This window comes from Cupressus sempervirens, chromosome 6 (assembly GCF_028749045.1).
Source record: "Cupressus sempervirens isolate cs-2001-9-10 chromosome 6, ASM2874904v1, whole genome shotgun sequence".
In the NCBI taxonomy this organism is placed as follows: Eukaryota; Viridiplantae; Streptophyta; class Pinopsida; order Cupressales; family Cupressaceae; genus Cupressus; species Cupressus sempervirens.
This window is the reverse complement of record NC_143123.1, coordinates 363,403,068-363,429,017: the sequence shown is the minus strand read 5'-3', so window position 1 is coordinate 363,429,017 and position 25,950 is coordinate 363,403,068.

Here is a 25,950-nt window from a genome sequence, read left to right as displayed (position 1 = left end):
TGCTTGGGTATCTACTTGTGATGAACTTTCTTATCTAGTAGATGCAACTTGAGTAATGTGAGGAGAAAGAAGTGAACCCTCTAGTTTCATTGACATGTTAGGGATGGATGATACCCCTTTGCAAGAACCTCATATGTGCATCCTAGACCATGTTTTTGGTTGTTTCTCTTGGATTTTGAGTGATTATTGATGCTTTATGTGGTCCATGTGTGTGGATGCCTTGGTTATGTTGTCCCTTGTTATAACACATTATTTGATGTATTATGTCAACCCTTGTTGTGCAGTTGGAATTGATGTGCCTTAGTGTGGTTGAGTACTTGTGTGACACCTAGTTGGAGTTATTATTTGGAGCACATGTTTGTCCTTGAGTGCCTCTTGTGTTGATCCTTGTGGAGTATGGTGTACTATATTTTATATTTTTTCCTAATTGAAAGAAAAATAAATGACTCACATTTTTTTTATTCACTGTCACCTTATTGAATTGTTGAGATGTTTCCTTTCATTAAGAAATGACTCTATATTATGGAAATCATCATAAAGGAAATAGTAAAATTTATAATAAATAATGTAATAATTGTTGCAATATATCATTATGAGATGTTAATGACTTGTCTCCAAATGGCTAATCTTGTAAAAAGTTGTGTGGTTAGGATGCATTCATAAGTATTTGCCTAGAATTTTGTACTTGTGACCCTACATAAAATTATTTGTTGCATTGCATGGAAAAAAGTTATAATTAATAAATAACATTTTCATTCATGACCACATTTTAGTTATGTATATGCATGATATCATTGATGGTATACCATTTGATGTGTGTGAGCATGTTTTCTAACATTGCTAGGATGATGTATCCCTTAGCACCGTATGGTGATTAATCACTCTTATGTGGCTGATCTCAATCATCACTTTTAATGTAATCTAATTGGGGCCTTATTTTATTTTCCTAGTGGATCTTTTCATGTGTTGTTTGGGCTAGAATTGTTATGGTATTTTCCTTGCTTGGATTAGTCACGAAATTTTCTCTATCTTTCTCTTTGTGATAGTTGTCATGCTTGATTTATTGTTGAAATACATGTATTTTTTAGATTTACTATTGGAATTACCCCAATTTTTCCTTTTTCATTTGTTTCATGGTGACTATTCTGAATGTTTTTACTGCTCCCTAGTTTTGTGTTGTGACTCTATTCATGTTCAATTTGAACCTCTAGTAGTATGAACAAGGGAGAATATCACAGAGAACATAATAGTATGTTTGTTAATAGAGATAAAGGTGTTGATGAGAATTTATTTTGTTTAAATCTTGATAAGATGTAAAATCATTCATGAAGGAAAAATAATAAATTTGATAAAGATATGTACTTTTTAAATGGTAATTGACTCTTGATACATTATATTGTGAATCTTTTAGTTTTGAAGCTCATAGTCAATTGTAAGATGGTTGAGTAAATGATGATTATGATAAATGAGATCACATTTCTTAAGAATGTGTTAATATGTTTCTTCTCATGTGTATGTTGGTTTGGGCATGCCTCCTCTTTTGTTGTTCATGATGTTTCATCTATTGTATGTCTTGGCAACTAGGACTATCATCTTTTAGCTATGTTGTATTATTTAGAGTTGTGACAAAAATTCTTAGGTACTAGGAATAAATTAGCCCACCATGTTGTAGATATTGTCAAGAGCTTTTTGACCCATTTTGAACAGAGGCAGTTGGAGTCTAAATGCAAAAGTTATGGCCTCCAAAATGAAGGCAATTTTCAATAATTAAGAAATCTCATAAGATAATTTGCATTATTTGGTATATTGTCATATGGGACAAGTATATTGTCATTTGGTTATGTGATAATCCTTGTATGGGACCCTAGAATTGAAATTTTTTATTAGGGAAAAAGCGAACACTTTTTCTTATGTCCAAAATGTGAAAATTGATGTTCCAAATACCATTTATTGAGTAGAGACCAATTCAATCATAATAAATTGGATTCTTTTCCATTGGAGAAGCATAAATGTACATATGAATCCTTAAGGGATGAATCCCCATTCATCCATAATCTACTTATTCCTTTAGTTAATATTGTGTGTGTGGCAAGGATAACTTTAAGAAATGCCTCCTGAAAAAATTACCTAAAATGCTGGCGAATCCAACATTTTATGGGTAGGAAAATTTTCATGTTGAGGTTGATTTTTTTGTTCCATGTAGGGAAATATAATATTATATGTTGGTGATTGTTTTCTTTCCCTAACAAAAATCATTTTAAATGTGGTGAATTAATTTTTTTGCTGACAAATAAATAAATGATGGCTATTTTTTTCTTGCCAAAAATGAGTTTGTAATGTTAGAGGCGAATTACTTGTTTTGTAGGAAAATGAATAATAATGGTCCTAGCTAATCTTCAGTGGTAAACTAGAAATTTGTTTAATCTGAAAGCGAATTTGCCAAGTGTATTGGCTAGTGACCTTTAAGGCTTCATGGTTGTAAAGTGTACTATCTATTATTAATAATGTCAGTGTCACTATTACCAACTTGTCTATTATTATGAATCTATACATTGTACAATCTTGAGACTGAAATATAATCAATGAAAATAATAGTTTTTGGCTTCTCAAATTGTTGTTCGTGTTAGTCTGCGACTCTATTTTTGGCTTCTCAATGCATTGTTCAAATGTTAGTCTGCAACTCTATTATAAAAAATTAACTTTTACAAAGTTATAAACAAAAAAAAGGGTTTCAACAATCCCTTTATGGTTTCATATTTGATTAATGATTTATAGTAAAAAAATATTCAATTGAAAATTATCCAATGAAAATTTGTAATATGCATATGTATGGCCTGTAAATTTCAAAACCTATAAATTTTGCTAATATATGAACGCAGGGGCAAGGGCCATGCAAGTTATATAATAATAATTATTAATTATTGTTATTTGTAATTTTGTAGTTAATAATTATAATAGTTTTACTTATTATTAATTTATTTAAAAATATTAAATAAAGAAAAAAATAGTTTGTTAAAGTTAAACTTATGATACATGTAACATCATCATGATTATACAATTTAAATTGTATAAAGAATATTTAAATTTTATTTGAAAATAAAAAGTTCAAATTATAACTTATATATAAATGTTCCTATAAAACATTGAATATTAATTTATTACTTCCTATTTTCAAATCTAGATTTAATTAAATATCATGATCATCATAATATTTTAAATATTTTTATCATAGTTTGAATTAAATGAAAAATACCGCGGTTATTAAAATTTAAATTAAGTAATCATTATCAAGCTAAAGCAATTTAGCAAATATTGATTATAATCTAAATTATTTTTAATTAAGTAAAAATGCTACAATTATTAAATTGAGTTATCATTATCAAGCAATTATTGATCGATGAATGATTACAATTTACAAATTGTAATTTTATATTTTTGAAAACTTAATGTTTCATTAATTTTACATGTTTAATTTCATTCTAATCCAAATTAGGGATTTTAAAAAGTGTCAAGAAATTCAAATAATTGTCTAGTTAGCTGCCACTTGTAGGTGAGTTGGTTTGTGCCTTGAGGTTTACTTCCTTGAGGTCACAGGTTTGATTCCCCTTCGTAGTGGAGAAGGGCTATAGGCTAGTTTCTCTTACGAGACTTTTGTGCCAAGTACCTACTCTACTGGCCTAGGGTATAGGATTAGACTTTTTCCCCAAAGTCTCCCACCAACAATTTGTTGATGATAATTAAATGGGTGGGAAAGCCATAGTTGGTGAAGCTAGGGTGGTGAAAAAGATATTGAGCTCTTACTCTAAGGGCTTGAGGTAGCTAATCAATTAGAACAAGAGCTCTGTTTTCTTTATGAATACTCCAATTGAGCATCAGAGGAAGATAGCTACTATTATGTGCTGTGATTTGGGAAGTCTACCTTATAATTATCTGGGCCTCCCCATGGGTTTGAGGCCCCCCGATTCTTTTTGGAATAACATAATAGACATTTTTAATAAAAATTTGTCAGGCTAGAAGGGAGTCACTCTTAGCCAAGTTGGAAAGATTCAATTGGTCAAAGCTACCCTCTAGAATCTTCCAACCTATACGATGAGTCTTTTTTGGATTCTAAGCAAGTATGTGGATCTCTTGGAGAAGATCCAACAAAACTTTCTTTGGTCGGGTTCAGATGGCAACAAGCACATACACTTGGTGGCATGGGATAATCTGTGCCTCCCAAAATAGAATGGTGGATTGGGGATAAGGAAACTATGTCCTTTCAACAAATCGCTCCAAGAAAAATAGGTATGGAGAATCTTTTCAAGCAAGGGGGATAGGAGGGACATCATGGAAGACAAATACCTTCAAAGACCTTCAATCCAAAACTTGCTCTTTAGTGAATCTATCCCTAAAGGATCTAATATATAGAATGATTTCCTAAGTGCCAAAGAAGTTACGAACAATAGGGAAAAATGGAGTGTTGGGAATGGAGAAGATACCCTTTTTTGATAGTACAATTGGCTGATTCAGGGGCCTCTTATTGTCATTCCTAAATTTGAGAGATGGGCCTACATTTGCATCTAGAGGTTTGGGAGATATGTAGGCCAAGGCTGGAGGGATCTTACTCCCATATCAAAAGACCTTAAAGCTCTAATGACTATTCTCATCTCTATGGTTGTGAATGAGGGGCAGGACAAGCTTGTTTGGGAGAATTCTTCGGATGGAACCTATTCGGTGGCCTCGGGGTACCAAACTATTATGAGGCAAGATTTGAGATTGGACTGGGCTAAGGCCTAGTTCCTTGGTCTTACTACTAAGATCAACATTTTATTCTGGCTTTTACTCCAAAATAAGATTTTGACTATAGACAACTTGTGCATAAGGGGTCATCCTATTCCAAATAGATGTGTCCTTTGCAAAAACCAGGTTGAGATGGTGGATCACCTATTTATACACTGCTCCTTCTCTAGAGAGGTTTGGTCTTATTTCAGTCAAGCTTTTGGGATGATTTGGTGTGCTCCTAACTCGACTATTGATTTCTTCAGGTAGTGGAATAATTCTTGGTAGGGTTCTGAGATTCAAACAATAAGTAAATGAGCCTTACCTCATTTTGGACGGGGTATATGGAAGGAACACAATAATTGGATCTTTAGAGATGCTAACCTTTTTGCTAGAATTATATCTGGTAAAATTTAAAATGCCCTTATGGAAAATTATATGTTTATTAAAGGATCTAACCATTCTGTAGGTGATAATGTTAGAACTAATGATACTCAAACAATAAGAAAGGAGTGTCATTGGTCTTTACCCCAAGAAGGTTGGCACAAAGACAACTTTGATGGTGTGGCCAAAGGCAACTTGGGAGCGATGGGATGCAGTGGGGTGATCAGAAATAGTCATGGGTATGGTATTGTGGTGGTTACTTTCCCCTTGGGATTCCAAACTAACCATTATGTGGAGGCCTGTGTCACTCTTCAAACTACAAAATTGGCTAAAGAGGTAGGGGTCAAATGCCTTTGTTTGGAGGGGGACTCAAATAACATTATTAAATGCCTAAGGGGAGAAAACCCTCTATCATGGAGTATTAAGAATATGATGGAGGAAATGATTTTTTTCTTTCTTTCAAAAGGGCTTTTGTGTCACATGTTTATCGTGAAGGAAATGTGACTGCTGATTGGATGGCCAATGAGGCAGTAAGGAGGGACATGTCACAAAGATGGACAAGTGGAGAGGGATTTCTAGTGGATGCAAAAAACATAATCAAGCTGGAGAGAATCTGGGGGAGAAAGGTAAACATAAAGTATAATTATGGTAGTTAATGATGTCAATCAAATTTATAAAGTAATGAGAGCTTGGTACGAGTCATTTTAGAGGCATCATAATTGGGGGGTTTATTGGCATGTTTTATAGGAAATCTTATGGGCATTTGGTAATTAATAAATCTTTTTCTTTACTAAGGTTAGAGGAAAGTATAGGTTTTGGGAGAAAAACCAAGGTTTGACTCACGATGCCTGGAGAATTCAGTGTCTCTATTTTTCCATCTACAATAGAATGGTTGGGGAGAGGCATAAAAGGGAGCCATAGAGAGAAGCAGAGAAGTGGAAGAGGCCCTCAAAGGTGTGGGAGAAGTTGAGGGAAGGAGGCATCTCATCCTTCATTGAAAAGCTTCATGGATGGGACATGAAGATTACTGACCTTATGGTGAAGACTTGGAGAGAGGGGAAGGTGAAGATTGATGTGGTGGAATTCCAGGTCAATGAAGGGGTTATATCCAAGGTTATTAACACCCCCAACCAGGGCATACAATTCTATAGGGATAAGAAAATATCCCTGAATGTGGTAAAAGATTTTGCAAAGGATGCAAAGGAGATGATCTTGTGAAGAGTGGTGCTTACTATGAGCCTACATCTATTAAGAAATTGTGGAGGTTTATCCTAAGGGCAATAGTTTCCTACATTATACTTGACACAAGGTTTGACAGGATTCGAACCCACCATTTCGTTATCCTAAACCATTTTAGGTATGGAACCAAAATTTATATCCCCTTCTATCAAATTTTCTCTGCAAATAATAGTATAATGGATTATAAAAAGAAAGTTTATGCTAATCCTACCTTCCATGAGGATTTGTTATTACTATTATATGAGCATTTTAAAGCTTAAACTCATGGAAGGGATGTTTCCTAGAAGGTGATTTATTTTGAGGAAACATAGAGCTCCTACCTCCCGTTGGACACAGAGGATAGTACTGGTATGCACTCAGAAGATGAAGAGGAGGTGGCAAAAATCATGAAGGATATGGGTAAGAAGAAGAAAAAGAAGCTAGGGAAAGGATCAAAGAAAAGGATAAAGTAGGAGGAGAACTCGGAGGATGAATATAATGATGAGGAAGAGGGGATGGACATGGATAAGGAAGGCAATGCGAGAAAGGAAGGAACTAGTAAGGCATGGGTAAGTAGGAAGGTGGATAGCTTGGTCAAAAGGAAAAGAGGAGGGGAGAAAGATACTGAGAGGGAACATGAAAAGGGTAAGGAAAGCACTTTTGAGGCACTAGAAAATAGGAAAGTGAAAGAGGGCGTGGCTAACACTACTTTTTCTCTGGATGCAAAGGGAAGGAAATCTACTTGGAGGAATTTTCATGCCAGCACTGTGAAAATGTGTCTAGTTAGAGAACATATCAACTTGAAGGTTCTAGAGGAAAGGGATGGCAAAATTCAGTTGGAAGAGCTAATTGACCCATCTTTGGTGATTCTTAGCAATAACACTTAGGAAATGGGCATGAACCTCCTTAAAAATGCCTACAATAGTTTGGTGGACAATTTTCAGTCCATTAAATGGATCTTCCAAGTAATTGAAGAGATTAAGGTTAGGATGCACGAACAGGAAAGGCCAAAAGGGGGGATGAGAATGAAAGAATTGGCAAGCTGGATGTTAGGGTTTCTAAGATTAAAAAAGGGTGGGAAGGATGGATACCATGCTCCATAAGTCAACTAACTAGAGCCTCAACATTATTAAAGGTCTCAATGATAATATCATTTAGCTACATGGGATGATGGAGGAAAATAAAAAGGAGGGAAAGGACAAAGAGGAGACTAGGGTGACTGACAAGGAAGAATCTTTGCAGGGTGAGAACCTGAGGAGAAAAAGGAGAGTGGAAAAATGGAAGAGGGAAGAGGACACTTCCCAAGATGATAGCCAATCAAAGACCAACGAGGTTGAGGCCAAGGAAGAGTTGGAGCTCAAGAAAGTGGAGCAAGCTAGAGCATTAGTGCCCTGATCGTTTCTCCTGGTTTTTGCTTATTCCCTAGCTTTTGGCCTTTTGTTTTTTGCTTCTGTCTATTGGTTGGGATAGGCCTGTTGTTTTGTATATTTCTTGGTTGCTAGACTTGAAATTTTAGTAGTCTTTATGTTGTTAATTGGTGGGTTTTAGGAACCCCTGTAAAAAAACCCATTTTACTTAATCAAAAACTAAATTATTTAGTTAAAATGTGTGTGACTAGTTATTGCACTTTGTGATTTAAATTTTAATTTGCATTATGCAAAAATAAGATAAATTATAATTTAATATTTATTATGTGAAAGGTTTAACAAATTGATTTGGATCATTAAATGAATGATAGATCAACGACCACAACTCTATTTTGGGCCAACATTTAAAATATCTAAGTTAAATTCTATTTCTACCCAAAATCAGGACACATGTAGTCCAAGATTATTTCTTATAGTTATGTTCGACAGTTGATTAAAAAAAGATCAATGACACAAGGTGAATTTTGGATTAATTTGGGGAATATTTTCCCACGTGCCTAAATTCATCTAGAATTGTGACACGTGTTCGATCATTGCGATGCTTGATTAAGTGTCAGTTATTATATTTATTCTTTCTTATTAGTTAATCCCAACTGTTAAGTAAAAGAAAGATTGATGACCCGAGATAAATTTTAGGTAAATCTTGGGAATGCTATCACTATTGTCAAGAAATATCCAAAATCATGCAACGTGTCTGTGATAAGTGTCATGATTTCGGATGACTCTTGACAGTAATGATAACGTTCCAAAAATTGACCTAGAAATCATATCGGGCGGGGCCTGTTAGTAAGTTTGAATTTTATTATTTAATTTATTTAAAGTGTACAAAATTCAAATGTGTTATGCAATTATTACTTATTATTATTATAATTATGTACATTATTGATGACAATAACTTACATGTACATTTTATAGAGTACAATACTTTAAACCATTAATTACTTACATTTTAACTTTTAACTATTGAAATTTTACTTTTATATTTTTAGACTATGAAGTTCAGAGTTCTCAAGAGTCTAATATTGTAGGGTTTTCAAATTTCAACTTATCAAAGACTATGACTGAATTGCATTTTTTGTTTTGAAGACCAAAAGTCTAAAGCTTGAGTATCACAGGACAACACCAATTATCTAAGTATTTCCTAGCACTGGTATTATCGAATCTCAAATCTCAATTCTATGTATTTTTTTTTTTAAAAAATAATTGCAGTGCAATTATAACAATAGAAATCCTATTGTCTTAGGTTTACACTTTACAATTTTTTAAATTAGGGATTGAAGAAGAATTTTGTGCAATAACCAGTAGCAAGCATGGGCAAAAGAATTGAAAAACCTCTAGTACGAGTGTAAGCAAAAAGGAAAAGAAAGACATTATATAACTTAGACAAGTGCTAAAAACCCCAGGTTTCACCGATGAATATCATGAGTTTTTTTATCCCATTATCCATGGAGATTTGGGAATCATGGGAATTAGACATTCATTGTTTAATAAGTGGAAAGATCCATATAAGGGGAGAAATTATTTCAAATATATGGAAAGTATTGGTGTACATACAAATGAAGTAGCTACTTTGGTTAGTGGATTAGCAAACCTTATTGTACCTGAAGTATTCCCTTGCCCTGAAATTGTAATACTATGTGCTCAAAATTATGATGAAAATAGAAAGGCATGTGAGATGTCTAGTGGATAGTAAAAAATAACTAGTACCACATAAAAAATAAATTAAAAATCACTTACCTTTTATGAAAACCATGATCCATGAGTCACGACTGCTCAATGGGCAATACACTTAGCACTCTGAAACTTTGACAACAATAAGAAATGCTAGTCTCCAGACTAGATAAGAGAAAATTGTGTAGAATAATAGTATCTTATGAATTTATATATACTACCAAACTAGGTTGGAAAATTGTGTGGGATTTACAAGTGGGAATGTCAAATTTAGGTGAAATGTACCTTCCTATGTAAACCCAAAATATAAAATAGTTGGCTAAATAGGGTTGGTGATTGACACATATTGGGAAAATGGTAGGCAACACTCAACCCAAGGGAAAATTAATTGGTTATACTAATGGAAAAATAATATTGTCCAACAAGAAAACAGCATGTAAAGGATGACAATTTAAAAAAAATAATTGTACCCAAAACATATGTTACAGTGGTGATTGGACTGGGATTTTTGACCAATCATGTGAAAACTAATGAGTGACTAGCATGGGCTTTAGACCCAAATCTTGTAAATTTTTGGTGACACAAATGACCAACTTTACATGCTCTATTTTCCAAATGACAATCGACCAATGAGATGAGATCATTAAATGGTGAAGATTCACCACTAAAATAATCTCTAGTGTGTGGAAATTGTACCTATATTTGTAAACACAACACCTCAATAAGTCATTAGATTCATGGTTAGTAAAATTAGATAATCAAATGATACATAAGAAACCATGATAAAGTGAACTATCACCTTCTAGTCAATAGGAGTATGAAGCTCTAAGATTTGGAAGCTTTTCAGTGACTATAGACACTATTGAAACGAAGGATTTAATATCAATGCAATCTAATCTATTTTTTGGATTTTGTATGTAATAGTATGTATTAATATAGGTGATTGAAATAATGATGCAAATGATCTATATGAACCCAGTAAAAGTAATGATCTCAATAAAAAGTGATGCACAATATCTCTAGAGAAAATTCAAGATTTATAACTTTACTCTTCAGTTGCACATAAAAAATGAAGGTTAGGAAGCCTCCTTTTATAAGACTCGAGGAAAAGTTTGAGTTGAGTTCAACATATGCACCCCCTATTGATTAGATACCTTAGGAGGTGGAAGCACAAATCACCATCCCCGATTGGGAGTAATAGAAGAGTTGACTAGTCTTTCTGAGTTAGATTTCTTGGTTAACTAACTCTCTTTTTAGAGGATCGATGCAACACTTCCCTTGACTTGCCTTTTGATTTATGCCTAGTCAAGATAACTCTTTTATTTACTTTTCAATTTCATGTTATGGAATTGAACTCAAATTTTACTCAAACTTTGTTTTTGTATTATTTTCATCAATTTAAAGTTTTGGAGAATATAATTGAATATTTATCTCATTTAGTATGATTTCCTCAATTAATGAATACTTACTTCAATAACTAATGTTTTTAGAGATTTAATACAATTTAATCAATTCTAATTATATCTTCATGTGTAATTGGAAAATGGGTTCAATTTAATTAATGCATTAGGACATTGAATTGAATTAATTGATTTAAGATTATTTATTTCTAATTAACTTCTATATTTAGGAATTAATTGATTTCCGAGGATTATTGCAAGTTAAGGATTTTATGTAATTTGATGCTCAGATCAGAGAAGGTGGTATGAATAGATTGTCATATTTGGGTAGGACTTTTGATGATTTTTTATCGATAATTAAGATTAGGAGCATCTATCTTATTGTACCATTTTTAGGTGATTACAAGGATTTGTTCTTATGTTTGCATATTAATTATGAACTTGATCTAATTTTGTCACGTGAATCACAAACAATATTTGTTTTGTTTCTTGGTGTAGATATTAGCTTTGGATAATTGTGTGTAACTTAGTCCACTAATGAGTTTGACCCTTGTTTAGATTTATGTTTATGATTTTGTCTTGTGCTTGCCTTCTTTAGAATGAGTATGTTGGTGTGGTTACACCACTAGTGTAGTTAGTGGTCATAGTGTTCATACGGTTAGCAGTACTGTGAGTTTCCCCAACTCATATTGGGTTGACTTAGTGCAAAGGTTGAGAGAGACTACCTTATATTCTTGACACTCTATAGTTCTATCTCCTTATGCATATATTTTCATGATGCTCTCTCAGTCAAGTTGCCCTTTCATGGTTGACTTGATGTTGGAGACTAGTTTTAGTTGGAGATTGAGAGTGATATCCCTAGCATGTGGCTAGTGAGACATGACATCTTTGGACAAATATTACCATCATGTGAGTGTTGACATTAAGGTCAATTTGTTTATTAGTGACTTAACACTTAGTCAGTTGGTTATATTACTACTGAGCTTATCATTCATCCAGCAGTGCTAACAAAGTGTCTCAATTGCTACTGAGCTAAATAGATAGTTTGTAGTTCATGTTGAGCTTTATAGTATCTACCAAGCATCAAAGATAGTTTTTAGTATAGCTTGAGCATAGCAATGCCTATCAAGATTTCCAGTAGAAGTGATGAAGACTCTAATGTTAACCAAGCTCTATAATGTTAACCAAGTTCTACAGTGTCTACTGAGCTCACATTATTAAGAAAGTAAATCTAGTGTTCACCGAGTCATGTAGTGTCAACCGAGTCATTCAACAACTCTTGATTTTCTCAATGTTTAGTGACTTACATAGTGCTAATTGAGTTTGAGCTAATTGAAAGTGATCAGTGTGGACTGATCTTCAACTTCAACTAAGTGCCAAAGTTTTTCGAGCATTAATAGTGTTGGCTAAGTATCAAAACAACACTGGGTTTGTCTTCAGAACTTGAGTTACAATAATTGGGCTAGCTTTGTGAATTATGATGATTTTGGTATTGTAGCCGACTCTAGTAAGTAGTTATTTGGATTGATATATATGTAACTCATTGTATCATATCCAAGTATGTAATAAGAAGGTATATGAAGTGTATGAGTGTGAATTGAAGAAGGCTACAAGTAGTACAAGGGACAATAGAGTTTTATCTATCACAACTAGGTGATCATTGCAATACAAGGAATCTCACTTAGCAAATCAGAGTTGTAGATTTGAGATTAACCATTGATTCATTCTAATAGGTGTATTAGTTAAATCCTTTAACAGGGTAGACTTAACAGTCTTTTGCTAAATCTCCTAATAGAGGGCATACTTCATTGTATGTTTGTAAATCCTTTAACAAGGTGGACCTCATAGTCCTTATTGCTCATAATAGGGTAGATCATTAGAAGTGGCCAATTGTAAGCCTTAACAGGTTAACTTTATACTGCAGTACTAATGCTTGTGGGTATCATGCCCACCCCAATTTTACTTTCTAATTAGGAGGTTTCTAGGTCACCATATCTTGTGTCAAAGTGTTATTAATGTTTTATTGCTTTCATTCTTTCATGCATGCAATTATATCCAAATAATATAATGAGGATTTATTGGTGAATTAACTTAAAGTTTTATTGGTTCCTAATTCACCCATCCCCTTTCAATAACCTAGCCTACCTTATATTTCCAACAATTGGTATCATAACATTTGGTTCTCAATGAAGAAGTTTAACGGCTTGAGACAAGATCGGTGGCAATGGAGGTATACCTGCTAGATAAGGTTATTGAGAATGAAAAGTTGGATATGGAATTGGTCATTAGATAACTCAAGAAAGAAAAGGAGAAAAACTCACAATCATTGAAAAGAAGGAAAGATCTTGCACCACAAACGTATGAAAATCTCTACATTAAGAAAAGAATTGAAGACTTATGTCCAAAAAGAAATTTAGATGAAGCTGATGCAATAATAAAAGACCTACTAGAGAAGAATTCCAATCTTCAAGAAGAAGTCAGGAAGCTAAAAAGAGAGAAAGAAATCCAATCAGTCAGATTATGTGAAGTCATGGAACAAAAGGACAAAGTCAAAGAAGAGATACAAGAAAAGTACAATGAAATTCAACAACTATCCCTTCAACATGTAGACTTTATTGATCAACTCAATGATGCAAATCAAGAGCTTATCAATCTAAGGATAGAGAATGAAAGACTATAGATGATCTTGTATATGAACAATGTTAGTATGCTAATAGAAACCAAATTTAAATAAAGCTTCTACAAACTAAACAAAATTCATAAACTTCAAGATAGACTAAGATGAGCTCTCAATTAAGAATATGAGCCATTAATGGGCTCTCTCAATAAGAAGCTCTCTTGTTGAGTGGCTTTGTCTAAATAGATAGGATGTATGCTCAAGCTTATGCTTCAAAAAGGGCTTCAAATGGAGTTGGAATTTGGGTGTGAGTGTATGGTTTTGATGTAAAATGGCTTCTTAAAATGGCATTATGACTTTACTTCATGGATTGTGTTGTTTTGTAAAGGGGAAGGATCCAATTTATAGGCAAGAGGCTTGAGGGTTTGAGGGCTAAGATGCAAGGATGGGGAAAAGCTCATGGAGGGCTCAGATTGCATGAGAGGAGAGCACATGGATTGTGCTTCTTTATAGCCAATCAGGGAGTGACACATGTCACAGGGTGAGAGGATGGAGGAAAGGGGAAGGATGAGTCAAAAAAGGAGGCTCAAGGGATAAAATCTTCATAAAGACCCTCATAATGGCTTGTAAGAGCAATAAAAGGGCTTTGGAAGAGTCATTTATGACCTAGTGGGCTTCATAAAGTTTTATGGTTGGGATATTTTGAGGGAGATGAGAGGAATTTCGACTTGGGCTTGATTAGGAAGGTTTTAAGATTTCTTAGGTATGTGCAAATGATTAGAGGATGGATTAGGATGGTTTAGGATTAGCTTAGGGATAGGCAAGTGGATGGCATTTAATGAGGGTGGGTGAAGGAGGAGATATTTGTTAACTTTGGCTTGGGTTAGTTAGTCTTAACCCATGTTTAGAGAATGTGACAAGGTTAGGAGGGGATTAGGATTAGGTTTAAAGACATCTTCTAGAAGAGTCTAGACTTTGGATGAGGATAAAGACTTTCTAGAATAGTCTAGAATTTCCTAGGATGAGGATGAAGACTTTCTAGAAGAGTCTAGAACTTCTTAGGATGAGGATAAATTAGATTTTTAGGAAATAAATAAAGTTTTCTTTATTTCAAGGGTTTGGGTTGAGGAGATATTTATTAAAACTTTTTTAATAAACATGAGGATTAATATTTAATCTTAATTAAATATTTTGAGTTGGGATTAGGGGTAGGAAATGATGAGATTAGACTTTAATCAAAATTAAAGAAGGATTAGAAGATTTTGGAAGAGGTTAGTGGTCTTAAGGAAATTGGGCAAGTTTTGGACAAAAAATAAATTTTTTATTTATTTTGGGTTTTTTGGTCAATTTATTAATTAAATAATTAATAAATAAGGAAATAATGTTTAAATAAGATTTAAACATTTTTGGGAGGGATTCCTTAATTAAATATTTTTAATTAAGATAAAGGAATTTAATGGCATAAAAATAAATAAATTAATTAAATAATTAATTAATTAATAAATGATGATGTCATCAGGAATTTTTCAGAAAATAAAAATACTTTATTTTCTAAAGGTTTTTATGTGTCTACAGATCTCAGCATGGAAAAACAAACCAATGAGAGAATGATGAAATCTTAGGAAAGCATGAATCAATTGAATGAACAAAATCAATATAGACACAAAGGAAAAGCTAGATTAGGATATACAAAAGAAGGTGAATCATCTCAGCAAGGAGCTCAAAAGATCAAAAGACCTACTTGCAATCATTGTGGTAAGATAGGTCATACATTAAACAAATGTTGGAGCAATAGTAAAGCAAAATTCAATGGAAAGTGTTATAGTTGCAATAAGCATGGGCATAGAGAAAGTGAATGCACAAAGAAACCTAATTTTGAAGGAAAGTGTCACAATTGCAATAAACAAGGACACAAATCTTTAGAGTGCAAGACCAAGAAGTGGAACCCAATAGAAAAAATTGTAAAAGCAATATTTGGATGAGATTACAACACATGGTGTAGATGTTACTATTGTGGTGAGTTTGGCCACATTAGAGCAAACTGTGTGAAACATCACATGAGGAAAAGAGATACTAAAAAGAGATATTTAATTTGTACAGAACTTGGACATCTTGCTAAGAACTATATGAACACATGAAGAATTGAAGATGAAAAGAAAGTCAAAGATGATAATATTAGAAAACATATGATAATAGAAATGGGTACATATATCTCTATAGAATATAAACCAAAATCATGAATTTTTTGACACCCAAGTCAATGAGTTGGGTGGCCCAACCATTTCAACCTAGTTCCCTATGGAGATCAATGGAACTGTGATTTAAAAGAAGTCATCTAACATTATTTCCAGTTAGCAAGAAGAAAGATCCATATCAACATTCAAGATGCACAAGAATCCATTCAAGATGCACAAGGATCTCCAAGTGATGATGGAAATTCAAGACCTTACCGAGGAAGGTCAGGTCACAAGACCTTATCAAGCAAGGTCGGGTTGCATATCTTTTTTAGGATACAGATGTCGAGTTGGTAGTTCCTACCTAGTTAGGAAACCTTACTGAGTTGAAGGTGTCTTTGGAGCATTAAAGACCAAGCCAAGTGGAGGAAAATCTAACACCAAGTGCGTATGTGTACAAAGCATTAATGGCGATCATAAGGAAGAAATTCGTTAAAAATGAAGAAATCAAATGTATTGTTTCACTATAAATTTTCATAGCACAAAGTGAAGAGCGAATTTAGAGCTTCCAAGAGATTTACGAAGTTTTTGTTGAAGAATTATCCCATATTTGAAACCCTACCAAGTGATGGAATCTTTAAGAAGAAAGGTCAAGAAAGGCTAAAAAATGTTGGTTCATAGAGTGGATTGCAAGGCTTTTGCATTCAAACTGACTCTAGAAATTATAGAGACACTAGAGCACAATTACAAATTCCACCTAAGGTGCTTCTTGTCTTTGATATCCATTATTTTTATCACTATTCTATTTAGGAGCTTGGAACCCTAGAAATGAATGAGGCATACATTGAAATTTGTGTGGATGACATTCTAAAACTTGATCACAAACATTTGGAGACAAAGGGTTTGACGCATATACTGCATATGCTAAAGGATTTTCAAGTGAAATGGATCCGATTTATCCTAAGCCATGTTTACAATGAATAGTTATGGTTAGATCATCCCATTCTGATAACCAAGAAAATGATTCAAAGGATTACTGGGTTGCCCATGTTGAATAAAGAAAAGACCACTAAAACCTTAGGTTAGGAAGAACTAACGAAGAAAACTCTTGCTGAGTGGGACAAAAGAGGCATGTAGCTAAGTGGTGTGACTGACATGAAATTGAAGTTTGGTATCCATGTAATTTCTCACAAAATCTACAGCTCAAGCCAGTTGAACAACATGTCATTTGAAGGGGTTGACTTGGCATACAAGATTGTGAAGAACAATATGTCTTTTGACCTTGCCAAGTTTTTGCTGATTCAATTCAACAAGAAAATGGGGAGCATCCAAGTGTTAAATAACAACCCGTGTAAGTTTGGTTTTCTTGACATGTTTATTTTTCTATATTCAGAAGATTTTCCCTTCTAAAGGATCTTTAGTATGGAAGAAAGATACTCCATTGTTATAACAAATCAATGAATTCATAGCAAAGATAGGAGAAAACTTTGACAATATCATGGACAACTATTTTGAAATATTTAAGGAGAAAATGTAGAGAAGATTTAGGATACCTAGGAAGCTTGTAGAAGATTATGAGCAAGATATCTAATTTATGGTTGACTGTGACAAAGTTTACATCCAGGCAGTCAAATCTAGAGTGGAATGGGTTAAGCCTCTAGAATATGAGGTTAACATAGATGACACTAAAGATATCATTGAGGCTCTACTGAATGAGCTTGTGGATCCTAAGGCAACTTATTTTGGAACATATGATGAGGCTAAGGCCAAAATTGAGCTTGAGATCAAGCTACCTCAAGCAGTGAACAAAGGAAGGAAGGGGATAGAGAAAATAATCAAGAATACCAAGTCATCAAGATCTCCTCTCATGATTACCAGGGTAAAGGAGATGATATAGAAGATGAGGATGAAGAGGGTGAAGAAGAGAAAACTGAATCTGAGGAAGAGAAGCATCCCAAGAAGAAGGGGAAGGTTATAATAACTAAACTTGCTAAGTTCCCCCCCTACAATATTTACAAGAAGATCTGCAAAGTCCAAGAAGAATCTGAAGTTGGGTGAAGATGAAGCTAAACAAATTATCTTTGAAAGATTTGCACCCACCCTTCAGGAACAATTGAAGAAGATGGAAGAAGGATCTAGTATGGCATATTTTAAGTCTCTTAAGTATGAGACTAGGAATGTAGAAGAGAAAAAGAAGATTGAGGATACCCTCATGGAAAAATTGGGTAAGTGGAAATAATCACCCAATGAACTTTTATAACAAGTTCCTAATGTACTTTTGAAATTAGTTAAACCTTGATGGGATAGTGCAATAAAGACTACCAAGGACATCTGTGAACAAACTTTGAGACAACTTATTCCGATTCTCAGTGAGAAAAAGGTGAAGGAATCTTTGAAACAAAATGAGAAGAAGCTCACTCTCAAATTCAATACATGTCTTATACTTCTCAAAGACATTGAATATGTGGTAAAGTCTACTAATACCACATGGAAGAACATCTATGGGTTGCACAAACCTGTGACTTTGTTGTGCATGTTGATGACAGAGATGGTGAAGATGTGGATGCAGAAGAAGAAGCAAAAATAAAGGATGATGAGATAGATGATGTTAATCTTGATGATGAAGAGGAAGAACAAGAAGCCACTAGAGGAAGCCTTCCAGAAATACAAAGTATTGAAGAATCTGATGCAAAAAAGATTGCAGCATAGATTATGACTTCCTCTCCATATTCTCAAATAAAATCCTCAGTGCAAACAAGCTCAGAGAAGGATTCTACCGAGTTGGTTGTGGTTACCACTATATCACTTTGCACCCAACCAATGTTTGGATCTATATTGTTGAGTGTTTCATTGACTAAAGTGTCAAAGACTTCATCTGCCAAGCAACTAGTCCCTCCAACATTAGGTTCTACCAAGCAACAGCCAGGTACAACAAGTATTCCATCTATCACTATATTTATTGCTATTTCATCTATTTATACTGTTGTTTCAATATCAAGTGTATCCACATCTAGTGCAATGATAGTTGAGACTTAGCTCTACCAATCACTGAAACTCTCAAAAATGAAAAATAAATTGTGTATTATACTATTTTAAAGGAAAAGGGTAAAGAGGAAGAAATTAATCTAGATAAGGATATTGTTATTCCAAATTTGAATATCTCTATTCTCACTCCTAATCAAATGCATACCCTAGGAGAACTATTGAAGAAAAGAGCTAAGAAACATAACCTTAGAGAAGAGACAATGAAGAAAAATCAAGTCCTTGAGGACACTAGGAGCATATTTTTTGATGCTTTGAATGTTGAGGTTAATAGAAAACAACCTATTCTAGATCAATTAGCTAAAATTGTCCATAAGTATAATGAAGAATTGAATGGATAAGGAAAATTGTTGTAGAGAGTACAAAGAAAATTTGAAAATAAAGTGTTGGAGCAAGTAGCACTAAAGATTGCTATAGATCAAGTAGAACTATCTAACATTCTTGCTACATTGGAAACATTTGTTAGTAATATTTTTTTCTTTATTTTTAAAATTGAGTGACACATCTATCTTCACAAAGGGGATGAAGGATAAATTCTCCAAGATAGATGAGGATATGAAGGCAAGTGCACATCAGCTGTCACTTGATCCAAGTTATAGTTCTACACACTTCACAAAGATAAAAAATCTGGCAAAGCTCCAGGCATAATTATTGAGGGAAGAAGCTAGAATTAGGGCCACACTTACATAAATTCAGGGCATGATTCTTCCAAACATGGATGTACAAAAAAAGCACATTGAACATGCAAAGAATCTCATCGATGATAACAACTTCTCCATAGCTAACCACATGATGGAATTTTTAGTGAGGTATAAATAGCCTTGCATGCAAGTAAGGTATTGCAAGTGAATTGGGACAATACTATGGTACTAATTCTAAAGGTACATTTTGATTTCTTGTCACATTGGTATTAACTTGTAGATATTATACACCTTTGGCATTTATGTCAAAATGGGGGAGAATTAAATATGCTTATTAATAATAAAGAAGAAAATATTATTGATAAAGGGCAAGAAGATTATTATACTCCATATATCTGTATATGTTGTGGTGTTCACAACACACGCCCCATTCCTTACTAGGAATGGGGACCCCCTACTTTTTTCGACTCCCGAACTCATAGTTCGGGAGTCGGGAGAAGAAGAGTTTTATTAGACCTTAGAATTTTAGAGTCAAATATTCAAAAAAAATCAAAAAATTGAAAAAAACAAAAAATTAAATTTTTTTGAAAAACACAAAAAATAAATTTTTTTTAAAAAAAAAATTTAAAAATTTATAAAAAAATAAAATAAAAAAATTCAGACGAGCGCCACAAAGGGCCACGCGCCCAAAGTGTGCGCGCGCGCATGATCAAAGCGCCTCATGCACATTTGCACCGCGCGCTCCGAAGGCACCATGCGCCCTTGCCAAGCTACCCTTTCAACTCCAATTTTGTCTAAATAGCCATAAAAGCGGTTTAAAATATATCGTTTAAGTATTTAATTCCTTATACTTAAGATATATTTTAATATATGCGATGAATCTTTTGAGATAGGTTTCAAACCTCCCTGAGATAAGGTAAAGATTCTAAGAAATTTCAAGGCTTCAAAAATCTAGACTTAGCCAAATTTTAGGGCTTTAGGAATCCAGACTTAGCCAAATTTCAAGGCTTCAGGATTTTAGACTTAGCCAGATTTTAGGATTCACCTCCAGTTTTGTTTGAGTAGCTAGTGTGTCTTTACTATGCATTGTTAACTCTACGGACTAATGTTTGCTTCTTTTGTAGGTAAAAATGGCATCCTCAACTTGTCGAGGTCATAACTTTTGACTCGGGCTTCAGAATTCAGAATTGCTTACATCGTTCGAAAGAAGAACTGAAGATCTAATTTTAGTCCCTAAAATAATGAGCCTTCGACTGTCCAATTTTAGGGACCGACGAAGGTTCTGACTTGAAATTTTGAGCAAAAGACTTCCAAAAAGGTCATTTAAAAATGCCTAGAAAATTTGTGAAAAAATATGAAAAGTTGCAAACATTTGATTGTCTTGGATAATCTGGATCACTTGGTTTCTTGTTGGAAAGGATTGGATAGTTGGAGAGAGGACAAAGGTCAAAGATATAGAGGTTGGACACATAAAGCAAATCAAGTCCGCAGGTCCGTAGCTATTGGGGACAAGATTCAATGTAGGTGCCTTGAGATTTTTGATTGAAGAAGCGGAGGGAGTGTAAGTTTAAGAAAGTAATTGGCTATAAAGAGGGTGTAAATCATCAGAAAGGGGCATGGAGCGTATACAAAAAGTGATCTAAAACCTCATTTGAGCAAAACCCAAAAACTATTTTCAAAATTGAGAACTTTGATTTTTTGGCGAATTGAGCTCCACAGCTTCACAAGTATGCAAGTCCGCAGGTCTGTAGCTCCACATTTTCATGCAGGTCTGCAATTCAGAGGTGTACTGACAGTTGAATGCCAGTTCTAAAAATAACACTTTCCATGCATTGGGAGCGCATTTTGACAGCAAGTCAACTCCAACACACATCAAGTGAAGGGCCAATTTCCATTTTTGAAGCCTCCAAGCACTTCCACTTCAACTGATGGCTTCCTCCTACTTTTTCTCTCATGCTTTCATTGTTTTTTGACATGTAAAGGGCTCATGCATCCAATTAATGAATAAAATATGGATGGAGTTCCTCTAAGCACCAGTTAGATTATCAGTTTGTATATATTTAGTTTGTTTTAAATGTTTTAAAAGCATTTTATTGCATCAAGATATCTCTCACTCTCAACACAAATTGAGGAGACAATTTTTTATAAATACCCCATTGTAAAATGTAACAAAGGCTGCCGTTATTATGTAATAAAGTTATGCTTTTGGTGCTAGCATTCGGAGTGTAGTTATTCTTGCTTGAATGTGTCATTGTTTTGTGGATTTTATTCATGAGATTGTGATTGAGCCAAAGGTTTATTGCATTGTTTTTTGGTTGTGCAATCTTTTAGTTCTGGTGTTTGCTATAGATATATGAATTTTGTTGATGTAATGAGCTTGAGAAGAGATCACCCGATTGTGTCTACATAGCTTTTTGTCTTGCATGAGCGCACTTTTCGTGGCCTTGCGATTTGATGAAGAGTTAAACATCATTCGATTTGTTAAAGATTCTCACCGACGATTGCATCAATGGATTCTAGGAGGCGCTACTCCTATTTTCATTGGTTTCCTACTGATTTCTTCGAAGGTTTAACTTGCAGCATGTTGTGTTCTGTAGCTTATGTTGGTTTAGGAATTTCAATTTCAAGTTATTTGATTTCATGTTATGTGCTTTCGGTTTTGTTATTTGCTTTGCTAATCCCCTCTTAGAATAGGATCTCATAGTAGCTGCATTATTAGAGTTGCATTCATTGAAAAAAAATAGAAAATACAAAAATATTGTTCTTTTAGTGTGATATTTTGAGACAACAAATAGATTTTACTTCGATTCGAAGACAAAAGGGTTTTTAGAACCACCAAAGGCTTCCTTGTGAACATTCACATTTATCTTCTACTGAGCGGATTTTGGTACGTCGCAAGACAAACACTGAACCTTGGAGTGGATCCTTAAAAAGATTTTCTTTTCACGAGAGGAATTACACTATGGATTCCTACCGTTGACCTCATGCAAAACGAATGCCCAATAGTACATGGGAGAGATATATGTATGGGGGAGTAATATAGTAATGCACATGTAAGTAGTAAATATGTTTACAAAAGAAATTTTGAAAAATTAGAAAAAACAAAGTATTTTATTGATCTATAGTAGTAGTAAGTCAAAACTGAGTTAAAGACACAGAATGTTGATAAAGGAAGATTTTGACTTGTAATTTTGAGAATTCAGATTTTTGGTTTGATAACTATTTTTGTCACTAATGCCAAAGGGGGAGATTGTTGACATTAAGGTCAATTTGTCTATTAGTGACTTAACACTTAGTCAGTTGGTTACATTGCTACCGAGCTCTATAGTTGCTACTGAGCTTATAATTCATCCAACAGTGTTAACCAAGTGTGATGAGAACCAATTATAACCTATTTAATGCTCTATTTTAATCTATCTTACACACTTTCCTATTTACTTCTCTATTCCATTTCTATCCCATTTCATTCCATTTTAACATTATAACGTTGCATATGGTTTAATATAAATAAGCAGTATTTAATATTTTTTTGGGATCAAAATATGGAAAATTTATTATTAATTGCTTATACTAATCTTTATTATCATAGTATGTTCATGTGTGAGTGGATCTTCTTGTTGCCTCCTTGATAATATCTTCATGTCACATCTGAGACATCAATTATTGTGAATAATGTTGGCCTACAACTTATTTGAATGTTATTATTTAAAACCATTATTGTGGCTTTCACGGTGGCTTTACCTCTTCCAAATGCACCGTGTTGGAATGCATATTTATCAACTGGAAAAGGCATTGTCTTCTCCATCGCAGATTTCATACATTGAGAGAACATCCACAATGAATTACATGCCAACAAATGGAAACAAATGTGGCCAACCATGAACCTATTTTTCTACCACAAATAGTAAAGAAATATCCCTCAGTTGAATTCGTAAGTGGACAACAAAGAATCCAATCAAGCATTGTTGCTAAGGAGATGAGATAGTCTCATGTGAAAATCAGAGCCACTAAACTTCAAGCCATTTCAAATATTGTTTGCAAACCATAGTGGTTGATGATAACACTGTTGCTACAAATAATAAAATGTTGACTATTCTTAGCACAAAACTATAAGATTGCATTCAATTGTTGGTGTATTGTTATACCAGCTATTATTTGAATGGTCAATATCATTGAAATAGTTGCATAATTATTTAAGCTACGTATATATAAGCAACATAACACAAGTTGAATGTCATGTCCCCATTTTTGGTGATAGTTCGATTTAATTAATTTAATTAATCTAGTTGTCCAAAATAATGAATATTTTATAAGGACGACTAATTAATTATTTTAATTAAATAAATAAATGATATAATATAATTACTTATAAAGTTATCAAATAAATAAATATTAAAAGATAACTTTATATTTAATTAATTTAATAAAGTGACTTGGATCATAAAATATTTAATAAAGTCACTTAAGAGATAAGATCAAAAATGTTCTAGAAGTCTCTGGAGAAGATGGAGAGAAAAGAATAAATAGGCACCCCGGGGCTCCATTCGAATCAGGCAGTTTTTTATCTCTCTTTGTTTCAGATTGTGATTCACTCACAGGTGCATTGTGGAACCTAGGGTTTCTGCAATTGTCATAGTTGGCCATTGAGAATGATAACTCTCAATTGGTACGCAATTTTGAGGGTGTGAAATATCATCCGAATTATTGCAGATTGGAGGTGACATTCAGTCATTTCATCAGGACGATCATTTGTGGCTTAAGGCCAATTTTCTGGTTCTTGCATCACTGTTCATTTTTGGATCAGCAAGAGTGGTATTAATCACCATAATAACTGGAGTAAATTCTATCCATGCGGCAGTTGGTCATTTACACCGAGGTTCAGTTTGTGATCAGGAAAGACTATCAAGTCCAAGTCGCAGTGTGAGCAGATCAAGGGTTAAAGAACGAATTTCCAAGACATCTTATCAGCCAGCATTTTCTATATAATATTAGGACCAAAGTTTGGGTGGAAGGCTATTACAAATATCATATAATAAGGTGACACCATTGGAGATGAGCTGGAGGTGGAACCGATTTGAATTGAGTTAGAAGCCATTTGAACTAATATGCATAAGACTAGCGAAAATCGACAGGCAGATATCTGAGACCCAATTCCGACCATCAGCGTCCATCATCTGTGGGTGTTTAGGAAAATCCCAAATTCAGATAATTCCGCAGAGGGATTGCGTGGTAGAACATTATATGGTTTACGGCAGAGAATTGGAGCTTACTACAAATGCCAAATTCTTCCACCAAAATCGAAGTGCTACTGCTGGATTTGAATTAAATCAAATAGGCACCATTTTGGAAGGGGCAGAGATTGCCGCGCAAGGGTAAATGGACTGGCAGGGATCAGAAGAATAATCAACTCTGTAGGCGCCCAAGGAAGCGAGATTAATCTAGAAGTGACTGTGAGACAACAAACTAATTCCAAATAAACAAATCTGTGCCTCTCGAGCCAGGCGTCTTCCTCAGCATTTCCATCATTTTTCGAAGATCAGTAATCATCGCAGGAAATGGACGTTGCAAGTATATAGAAGGTGAGTTTAGTAACCTCCGGCATTGGCTTTAAGACTGGTGCGACTCCAGGCTACTGCCCTAGTAGTGGAAATCCGTTAGTGACACAAATCCATTACCATCGACTGCGGGCAACTTCTCTTTTGCGTGAGATAGGAAACAAGATTTCGATCGGATCAAGGGGAATTAACTAGCCGCACAACCTGACGTCAGGCGGATCCTGCGGATTGCAACAATAAAGATTTGTATCAACTCGTGGCTAGGTAGACGGCGTTAATTTCGGCGGGTGTCCTAGGGCATTATTGCGGCCAGCATTCCATCCGCTGAGTATGAGATAATTCTGCACGGGTTAAAATAGTGATAGTAGGCTATAAACGGAAACCCAATCGGACAGACTCAAGCATGATTGAGGGACTTGACATTTACATTTGGACTTGGCCCATCTACTAAAGATCAAATCGGTCATGATAATCGGCAGCAGAACAAGGTCTTGGTGCTTCATAACTTTTCAGGTTTCAAGCACTTCCTTATATTTTTTGCTATTGTAACATCAGAATTTCATATTTTTAATAAATGAAGGAGATATTATCACCTGCCCATTCTATGTGATTCGCCTTCAAGATCAGAGTAGCACAGATTCAATTGTTTAGTACATAACGAAAATCCCCTAGAACCATATTCGTAACAACCCTGTTTGCAAATTATTTGACGAATCGCCACAGTACAATATTGGGATTTAGTAACCTTTATCGTAAGGGTCAATTCAGTGGTATCAGTGCTTGTCACGAAGTGTTTGATGAAATGTCTAACCCTGGAAGTTTTAATATTTTGGTGTTTTAGAAGCAATAATCCTGACGGGGTTATTTCAGTGGTATCAGAGTGGTTTTCTTGCCATCCTGTGGGGTGAGAACCGAATTACATGAGTGATCAGCACTCTACTTCAACCAAGATGGACAGGTACAGCACAAAGTCTCCGAGGACACAATCTTGGACAAGTAATAGATATAGTATTCAGAGTTGGAATTGTGGAAAGGAGGACTATTCAGGCATTCAGGATGAGCT